Raw genomic sequence first — 9,910 nt, forward strand, 5'->3', positions numbered from 1 at the left:
TCATTCTTGTAACGTCTGGAGGCTAGGCAGGATGCAAAGGCAAACTGTGTAGATCACAGTGATGTTTATTGACACGAAACAAAGGCCAACGTGGCATGCAGGGTCAAACACCAACAACATCCACAGCTAAACAAGAGACTTATATACACTCACGATAACGACACAAAATGAGAAACAAGTGTGATACACGGGGCGGGCATGGCCATACAAACGAACACAAACATGTCTGGGAGGAGGGGCCATACTGTGACAAGTGATCATTTAAAGCCTTTTTTTCCTTTTAAAGCCTTTTTTTCCCAATTGCAGGGTTAGGGTTGTAATTACAGATACAACTGAACCAATAATGGAAATGACTTTGTCTGGAAGAAATTTAGTCCAAATTCTTTGAAAGATATACTTTTAGTTTAATCTTTGGCAACATGCATTTCCAGATGTCATATGCAAAGGTTGTCCCACTTGTCTGTTGTTGGCTGACAGCAAGCTTGGAAAGAAAACTCAGTAGTCATCAAGTTTAAAATGCACACCAAAATCTTCATTCTGTTCGAGAAAGATAGCCACAGGCAAGGATGGATTGAAAAACTTGAAAAACATAACTAAATATGTTTTCATTGTAAATCTTTCAGAAATGAACACAACCAGGTACATATTAATTAATGAAAAGAAGGCCTGGAGTAATGCTCAGAGATGCTGCAGAGCAAATTACACAGACCTGGTCAATGTAAGGATCCAGACTGAGAACCAGGAGATCTGGAATGTGACACAACCTTCAGGGTTAGCTTTGTTTGTATTGGCCTGTTTAATGACTCCTGGAAGAGGTCAGAGCAGAGTAACTCCTCATTCTTATATTGGCAGTCTATCCAGCTAGACTAGGTGAAAACTACACTGCACTTCACATGCCTTAAGGAGAGGAATGTTGTCTGCCATAATATCACCTGTGGACAACAGTTGCCTTTCATCTGCCATGAGAGTTATTTTTCACTTTTTCAGAAATGCAAAATTAATAGGGATTTTTTTCTTTAATGCCTTTTATTCTTAATTTGACTGTGACCTATAATTTGAAACTTATTAGTAGGATTCTGAGATGCCTGAAGGCTGGATAGGCATTTTTGCTAGTTTACTAGAGAGCTGCTAGTAAACTAGCTATTCCAGACTTTTCCTCAGTGATTGAAATCTGAAATGTGTGATTCATCCCATTCCAATCACTGGATCCATGTTATTTTTGGTCATTTTAAAATTAAATGTATATTGTGATATGGTCTTACAGTTTGTTTTGCAAAATCATCAAGAGAGGTAATTAATGTACAAGGAGTCTTCACTAAGCAGAATACTTTTGGAAGACATATTTATTTAAAGGCAAACTGCCTTTTTATTAGAGTCTCCTTTTATGTAGATATGGTTCCTTCTCCAAAATAAACGTGTGTGCTAAAATATTGTGCAGAAATCTTAAGAATGAATAAATTACATAACTCTATTATAGCACCTTTTAATATACTAATATAGCACTCTATACACACCCACGCACACACACAGTTTTGTTTTGTTCAGATAATCTGATCTTGATCAAGCAGAACCTGTTCTGATACTGCAGAGAGAATTATATGGACCTGGTCTCAGTGAACTCTGAGGAGATCCAGCACTTGATGATGGAAGTGGCTCAAACCGCCTCCACTGAATGTGTGTGACTGGGCCTGCGTCACACCTACATCCAGAGCTTCTGGCTCTGGGTGAGTGGTTCTATGGTTTGCTACCAGAACTGGGCTCAAGGGAATAGGACAGCAGCAGAAGACTGCAGCCTTGGAAAGAGATCAAGAGCAATGCAGTCTGGAGGAGAGCAGAATTGGGTCAGACTGCTCAATACCCAGACAATTGACATTATCTGCATCATATACTGAGGTTAGTTTGTGTGTGAGTGGTACTAGAATAATTTCTGTAGCCTATATTTAAAAACTTCCAGATTATTTTTTTTTCTGTTCTCATTGATCAGCAGTGTAAAAAAAATTTTACTCTGCAAATGTCACGTTCGTGTACCTGAGCATCCCCTGTTTCCCTGGCTACCTGACTTACTTCCGTGTTTTCCTTTTCTCATCAGTTTCTATGGTTCCCTGTCTCCTCCTCTCATTATCTCCTTGTTTGTCTTTTGTTAGTTTTCCTGTTTAAGCCCTGTGCTCCCGTTTCTTCTTTGCTGGTCAATTTCTTCATCTGTCTTGCTCTCATGCATTTGCTTCTTACTAGGTTATGCTTCCCCTGTCAAGTATTGTCCTTTTTTCCTCTTCATTTTCCTATGTCTGTCTGTAACCCTCTGGTTTTCCCTTTAGTTCCTCTTTCCTTGTACATCTGTTTTCTGTTTTAGTCTGGTTTATCATCTGCCTACCTAAGTATTTGGGTTCAGCTTATTCCCCTTCCTTTGTATTAGTTCTGTGCTCGATTGTCTTAGGCTTATGCTTCGCTCATTTTTCTTCTGTTAGTTATTCTTTTGTGATTAGTGTCCATAGTCTCCTATTTTCTCCTGTCTATATCCATCCCCTTCCGCTTAGTCTGATAATCTTTTGTTTATTACATAAGTTAATTCTGTGTTTTGTTTCTATGGTTGTTCGTTTGTCATATTAAATTTGCTAATCACCAGTTTCATCCAGTCTGTCTGTTTCTCATTCCCATTATGGATCTTCACAATCTTTCCATCTCCGATTATTTACACTCCCTCATCCAAGGCACGTGCTCCTCCTCAGCTTTTCAACCGTTACAGCAAATAAATACATCAATTACTTTCTTCTACTCTGTATGTTTTTTAAAAGAACACACAAGTTTATTTCATAATGATCTGTATAAACAATTCAGATTACTGCCTACACACTTAGGTCTGAGCTATGCTATAATCAATGTGAGATGGTGACCCCTTCACCTGTGTTAGTATATTACTCCTGAGTAACAGTTGATTATTTGTGCTGCAAACATGACCAGTCTTATCACTGTGAGGGACCACAGATGTGCACAGCAGTGGGGGGGGCATGAGAAAAAAGACTTCATAGACCTAAGGGCCTAAGATCCTAAAAGTAGAACAATACATTTTGGCAATATTTCTTAGAAAATATCACATGCTTGCACTTTATTTGCACCTTATTAGAATTACAAATAGAAGTATTTGTACTTTATTACTATTTACCACTGCCATAATTCTCAGCCTCTATATTAAATATTTTAGTGCAAAAGGCAAAACCAAGCATACTGGAAAATACAGTTGGACAGTCTACTGAGCAAACAGGCTACTGAGGAATTGCCAAGTACTATGCCAAAAAACAGCAACAGGCCAATATGTAAAAACCAAGATCTAAAAGAGAAGCTTAGTCATGCATATGGTAGGTATTGGCAAGATTTTATAGGAAAGTAATTTTATATATATATATATATATATATATATATATATATATATATATATATATATATATATATATATATATATATATATGTGTGTGCTGTATAGGGCAGAATGAAACACCGGTGAATCTGAGAATACCATCGGCTCTAAACTATAGGGACCATAAACCTTTTATTCACAGCTTTCTAAACAAATAGATTTACTAATCCTGCAAATGCTAATTACTTCATAATGTAAAAGTGAAATCACTTTTAAACATGCATGTCTATAATCTGAAATGGGGGAAATAATTCACAGTGTGAGAGTTATGACAACTGCAAGATTCATCATAAAATCATATTATACTAGGTTTCCCATATCTTAATCTTATATAGCTGTATACCTCTAAATACTGGCCATCGATGTAACGGTGAGCGGTCAGGAGGCGGATGCATGTGTGGAGAAGAGTAAGATTTATTAAGGGCAAATCCAAAGTTGTAGTCATTAGGGTAGTCCAGGGTCATATTACGAATTCGGAGATTTATAGAATAATTTCTTTAGTTCATGTAATCTGCTTATGAGAAAGGACAAATGTTGCTGTTAAAGCGGTTCATAATGGTTTTTCAATGGTGTGCTCCCTCATTCATCGATATTGTTATCTTGCTGTTCATTGGCCATTCCCCTCCAAACTTTTCCACATTTACTCATTATTTATGCCTTTTGCCTTTCTTTTGTGCCTGCTCTTGAGTCTGAGCATTTTCTCTGCATTTTGTTTTGTTTCCTTTCCTTCTACTGATCTTATTTCCTGGTTTACAGCATGTTTTTAGGATTACCCTGTAAGTATTTGTTTCCCAATCGCCTGGCTTTGACTTGAGTTTGCCTGCCACTTTTAATAAAACATGGTTTGCAACTTTATCTGGTCTACTGGTCATGCATTACATTTGCCATTAGAGATGTGTTCATTAGAAATACATCTTATTTGCTTACCAATTTTCTCCAGCTTTTTTCCCCCAACTTCACACAATTTCTTTTGTTAAGGTGTATTTATAATTTAGCATATGGGAGAAAAAACATTGAGTTCAGTTAATTCCTGGTAAACAATGTTTTTGCTTCCTGTAAAGAATGTTTCTTAGGTAATTTCGCATGTTTTACAATTTCTCCATATCAAATCTTTTTTTTTTTTGTTCCAGTAAATGGCTAATATGCTGTTATACAGTGCCTGGCCAAAAAAAAGGTCACCACCTGGATTTAACTAAGCAAATAGATAAGAGCCTCCCATTGGATAATTACTGCATGGGTGATCTTGTTTCAGCTGGCAACAAGTTATTTAACCATAACTGACTATACTGAATATACTGAATGATGAGGTTATTCCATCAATGGATTTTTTCATCCCTGATAGCACGGGCATATTCCAAGATGACAATGCCAGGATTCATCGGGCTCAAAGAGTGGTTCAGGGAGCATGAGACATCATTTTCAAACATGGATTGGCCACCACAGAGTCCAGACCTGAACCCCATTGAGAATCTTTGGGCTGTGCTGGAGAAGATTTTGCGCAGCGGTCCAAATCTACCATCATCAATACAAGATCTTTGGGAAACATTAATGCAACTCTGGACAGAAGCAAATGTTGTGATATTGCAGAAGCTTGTAGAAATGATGCCACAGCGAACATGTGCCTTAATCAAAGCTAAAGGTGGTCCAACGAAATATTAGAGTGTGCGACTTTTTTTTTTTTTGGCCAGGCAGTGTATATAGTATGGAAAAGCAGTACTGAGGAAATTGGATCCCTTCTATTCAATGAAAATCATACATTGTACATTTAATTGTGTGTACATAGGTTAAGTGTAATAGCACCCTTATTTATGATTCTCATATATAGTTAATGTAAAATTTAATTGTCACTTAAAAACAGACTTTCAGTATAAAATTAAGCATTCAGCATAAATATTAGTATAAACTCCTCCTATTATAGTTTGGAAAGCAAAAATACATTAAAATGTTGTTACCAAGTGTTTTATGTCAATGATAGTATTCACAATACAAAGAAATATATTCTGATAGCTGACACAGAAAGTAGTAACACAAGATTCCTGTTATGTCTGTGTCTGCGATCATGCACTGGACTTTCCAGAATCCCAGCACCCTCATTTATCAGTTTGCCCAATTTCTAATTAAACACCTGTTATATATTATGTCTACATCCCTTTTTGTTTGTGTACATGACAGGTTTCTGTTTTGATCTCCCTGCATTTTTAGGTGATCATCTTTTCTATGTTTGTTGGATTTTTTTAATTTTCTTTTTCCCTATGATTGTCCTCTCTTGTTTTGCCCTGGATTTGTCTACCCATCTGTATTTTTGCCCCTGTCTACCCAATTTACAGGACTTGGTATAACCCTTTTACAGTGAGGAAAGTGCAACACTTTAACAAATCCCAAATGCAACAGCAAAAAAAAAAAAAAAAAAAAAAGCAAAAACAAAACAAATCAAAAACAATAGCAAATGCGAAAGCACAACAAAATCTAAAACACCACAATAGTGAAAATGCTACAGTGAAAACTGAAACAACAAATATCAGCAAAAACAGAAAAAAACTGCAGACCAATTACTGCATACTTTAGTATGGTGCATGCCAGTTGGCTTTTTTCTCTGACTTGTGTCAGTACCACTGATATTCCATGATGACACACACTATTATAATCTCATGAGAGTCAAGCCCCTCACTTTTAGAGCCAGATGCTGCAGATGCTCTCCATGGGCTTTGAGAGTTGAAAGATGGCTAGATGATGACAGAGCTTAATCTGCATTGGCTAGAATTCACACCAGGTGAAAGAACTTTCCCCTGTTATTCTGAAGACAGTGATATTTTTATGGTACAATTTTTCCCAAAGATCGGATTTATTAAACAAAGTTGGGTTTTTTTCCTCTCATAGATCCACAGTGCCACCCAGCAACCAAAATGAAGACTGCTATATTCTTTTGTTTTATTTCCAGTTATATTGACTGGATGATCACATAAAATGTCTAACTTCAAATGGTGTAACAAGTTCCATGTCATTTTACCATAACCCTTGAACTACATTGTTTTCCTTTCTGGTAAGTTGTACATCACATTTTTCTGTTCCTACCCATCACCTGGATAGGTAACCATCACTATGTGGGATTATTAGTAGATCTATATTAACTAATTTGATGAAATCCATCATTTTGGGTGTTATTAGTCTGTAGCTTCAAAGTTAAGATAGAAATTAACCTAGAGTGATATTTATAATTGTGGATACTGTGTCACAATGCCTACAGGTTCTTTTATTTGTTTATTTATTTATTTTATTTTATTTTTGTGTCATACACTATGTGACATATTCCAGGATCATAAATTTGAAACTTGTTAAGAGAAAAATACATTGTGTAGGGGTTTCACCTACTAATTCTTTACAATACATAAGTTACTAGGTATCAATTATTAATCAGTCTCATTAAATGTCTCAATTTATCAGTCTCATGTATTCAACTCAAATCAGAATCAGATTTTTTAACTAAAGAAAGTAACATTAATGATTTGATCCCTGACGAATTTAACCCCTAAGTGCACCTCCAGTCTTAAGATCATTTATACTTGTTCACTTTAACACTAGTTATCTGAAATTGTATACAATTATCATTCAGAATTCACACTGAAGTAGACACTTGTGCCACATCCAAGCTTTTTCCATCATTTAGGTTCCATTTGATGTCATCTAATATAGAAGACAATGTCAAAAAAAAAGTGGCTTTAATTTTTGGAATTTATAATGTGTATTTGAATGCTGCATATTCATTTTCAGTCATGCTTTATGTTTCCTGATTCCCCCGTGGTTTTGTCAAATAAAGTGAAATATTTTGAGCATATGAATGAACTTACAGTATTTTCCAATAGGTGTCATAGACATCTCCAAAGGGCCAAAAATCTCTCCAAATGCACAAAAGTCATCAGTCACTATACATCAAGTGTGCAAAAACTTTTTTGGGGGCTAAAATATCACAACAATATTCAACAACTTACTTAAAGACAATATTAGCTTCATTATAGCTTCATTGTTAAAGGCTCAACAATATTTGCTTCATTGATATTAGGCTAAATGGTTATGCTGTGGAAAATACTGTAATACTGTAAATGATATAGAACTGTAAAGAAATAGTATGCTTACTCATTTATACTTAAAACTTGTAGCAGGATTATTAATTTTTATATCAGTGAAGGGGAAACCCTGTGAACCTGTGATTTGTACAACAAACATCATAGCTAGTCCATGCTAGAAGCCACTGCACCACCTCTCAGCTTACAGCTCATAACTGCACCCAAACAACTCCACATAAAGCTAAAATAAGTCTCTTCCTTTCCATATGTTCAAAGTGTTGGCTATCAAATAATTCATTAAAAACAACATACATGACTGCAGCAGTTTCACCAAACAGCATCACACATGTGCAACAGTTTATCAGTTTATTTGATTAGAACATTCAAGCAATGTTTTGGTGTGTGAATGTCTCTAGCTCACACAGTGGGTGACCATATGAGCAAGTGAGGTGTCTAGATTTTCATCTAAGCTTCCTCTATATGCAGAAACAGCTGCCAATCACGCTAATTGCACCTGGAAAACACTTGTGAAGTAGTATTATAGCCCTCTCTCCCCTTCCCCTCTAACACCTTGGTACTCATACGTGTGAGTAAGCATTGTTCAAAGAAAATAGCACTTTATGGCCCAACAGGAACCACAGAACCTAAGATAGGATGGTGTTAGTTGTCTATACAAGAACACTAATACAAGAGCAATGTGCATTTTTGGTAACTAAAGGCTTGTGTATTTTGTGTAGCTTACAAAGGAAAGGAATACATGTTTTGTATAAAGATGTGAGCAAGCAAGGAACTTTACTAACATTCTATATACTATTTAAACATGTCATTTCAGTTGCTTTGGTGGTAATTAAATTTTTACTATGACAAAATTGGAAGTTATCTTATATTGGAAACATGTTTTAAAAGGCCATAAAAAGACAGGCACAATTGTGGAAATATATATTAAAAAACAATGTATTCAGTGTGGGATTCTGGAGTGCTTGCATGTAGACAGCTGAAAATCGATAAGCAGGTACTTATATTAGTCCTAAGAAATTTTATGTGGCTAGATAGAGAGTGTGGGTGCAGTAGGAAGGGTGGGGTTTTTATGTTTGTTTGTGTTTTTTGTAACAGTATTTACATTTACAGTATTAAATATTTTCCCTGTTTAGCCTATTAGGAATAATGTTAATAGCAATGAAGCTAATATCCTTTAGACTTTTATCAATGAAACTATTAACAATCAAGCAAATATCTTTTAGCAAGTGTTGGAGCACTTTGGAGATGACACCTGGCTGAAAAATGCTGTGTATCTTCTGAATAACTTCATGTGTTACTCAATATGCTTAAAATTGTTCACTTTATCTGACAAGATCCTGGTGAATCAGCATCCAAACAGACATTATAAACCCCCAAAATAAAAGCTGCTTTTTGTTTTTTTGTTTTTGTTTTTTTTCCCCCATTTTCCTCTGTATTATGTGGCATTTTCTTCTGGTTTGTGGTTGTACTGCTGGGACAAAACTCTGGCTGTTTCTACACAGACTGAGTCTGCCACACCTCAGTGCCACCAAGCCAGAGACAGCAGATCCCCTGGCACTTCAGGTAAGGGCATTTCATGCCTGGAAAACATTAAAACAACATTCCATGAATTATGACCATGATGAGACCCCGGGTAAATGCCATGAGCCTTTCTGTCTTGTTCAATGCTGCAGGGAGAAGTGATCTGAAGCGCAAGACATGAGTAGATGGAGTGAATACTCAGATAACCCATTCTACAGTACTTGATGTGTTCTCAATTGCTATTGTGAGCTTTCCATAGCTCGTATGAACGTTGGGAGCCAATGAGTGGGTTCTGTATCTGTGTGTTCCTCCAGGGCCACTGCACCTGTACCAGTGGCTGTCCCGCAAGTCACTCAAACAGTCCCGTTCCCGGTGTGGACGATGCCAGCCTGCCTGTTTCTGGTGTAACTGATGCTGCTTTATCAGTTTTTCTGCCTATGTCCAGTATCACATCTGTGCCTGTGGCCATGCCTCTGGACCTCCTGGATACACTGCCAGCGACAGCCATGTTCCTGTCCCATTGTCAATAACATGGTCTGTGTTGTGTTTTAGTTTTTCTTGTCCATTTGTGCCTCCATTCCTCCCTCATCATTTATCAGCTTTTGCTGTGTCTTCTCATCCTCCCTCTTGGCCCTTTTGTCATTCTCAGAATGTTTCTGTTCACTGTTCTTTTCCTGCTCTCACTCCTCCATTTGTTTCTGGTTATTGTACTGTTCTGTCTGCTCCTGTTTTTGCCCCAGTTCCTTTGTTTGCTCCCATGTCTGTTCCCTTGTCTGCTCTTGTGGCTCTGGTCTCTGTCACTTCTGCTCCTGTGTCTGCTCTGCTGTCTTCAGTTTCCTTGTCTGCCCGTGTCCTTCCAGCTCCTGTTTTCCCCCCAGGTCTGCTTCTGTCCCTGCTC

At 37.0% G+C, this 9,910-nt stretch overlaps 1 pseudogene; it reads left to right on the forward strand.

Moving 5' to 3' along the window:
- The first annotated feature begins 625 nt into the window (after window positions 1-625).
- LOC113579183 (uncharacterized) lies at window positions 626-9,542 on the forward strand (annotated as a pseudogene).
- Window positions 9,543-9,910: the final 368 nt, after the last annotated feature.

The sequence above is a fragment of the Electrophorus electricus genome, chromosome 18 (assembly GCF_041902795.1).
Source record: "Electrophorus electricus isolate QZ-2024a chromosome 18, ASM4190279v1, whole genome shotgun sequence".
Classification (NCBI taxonomy): Eukaryota; Metazoa; Chordata; class Actinopteri; order Gymnotiformes; family Gymnotidae; genus Electrophorus; species Electrophorus electricus.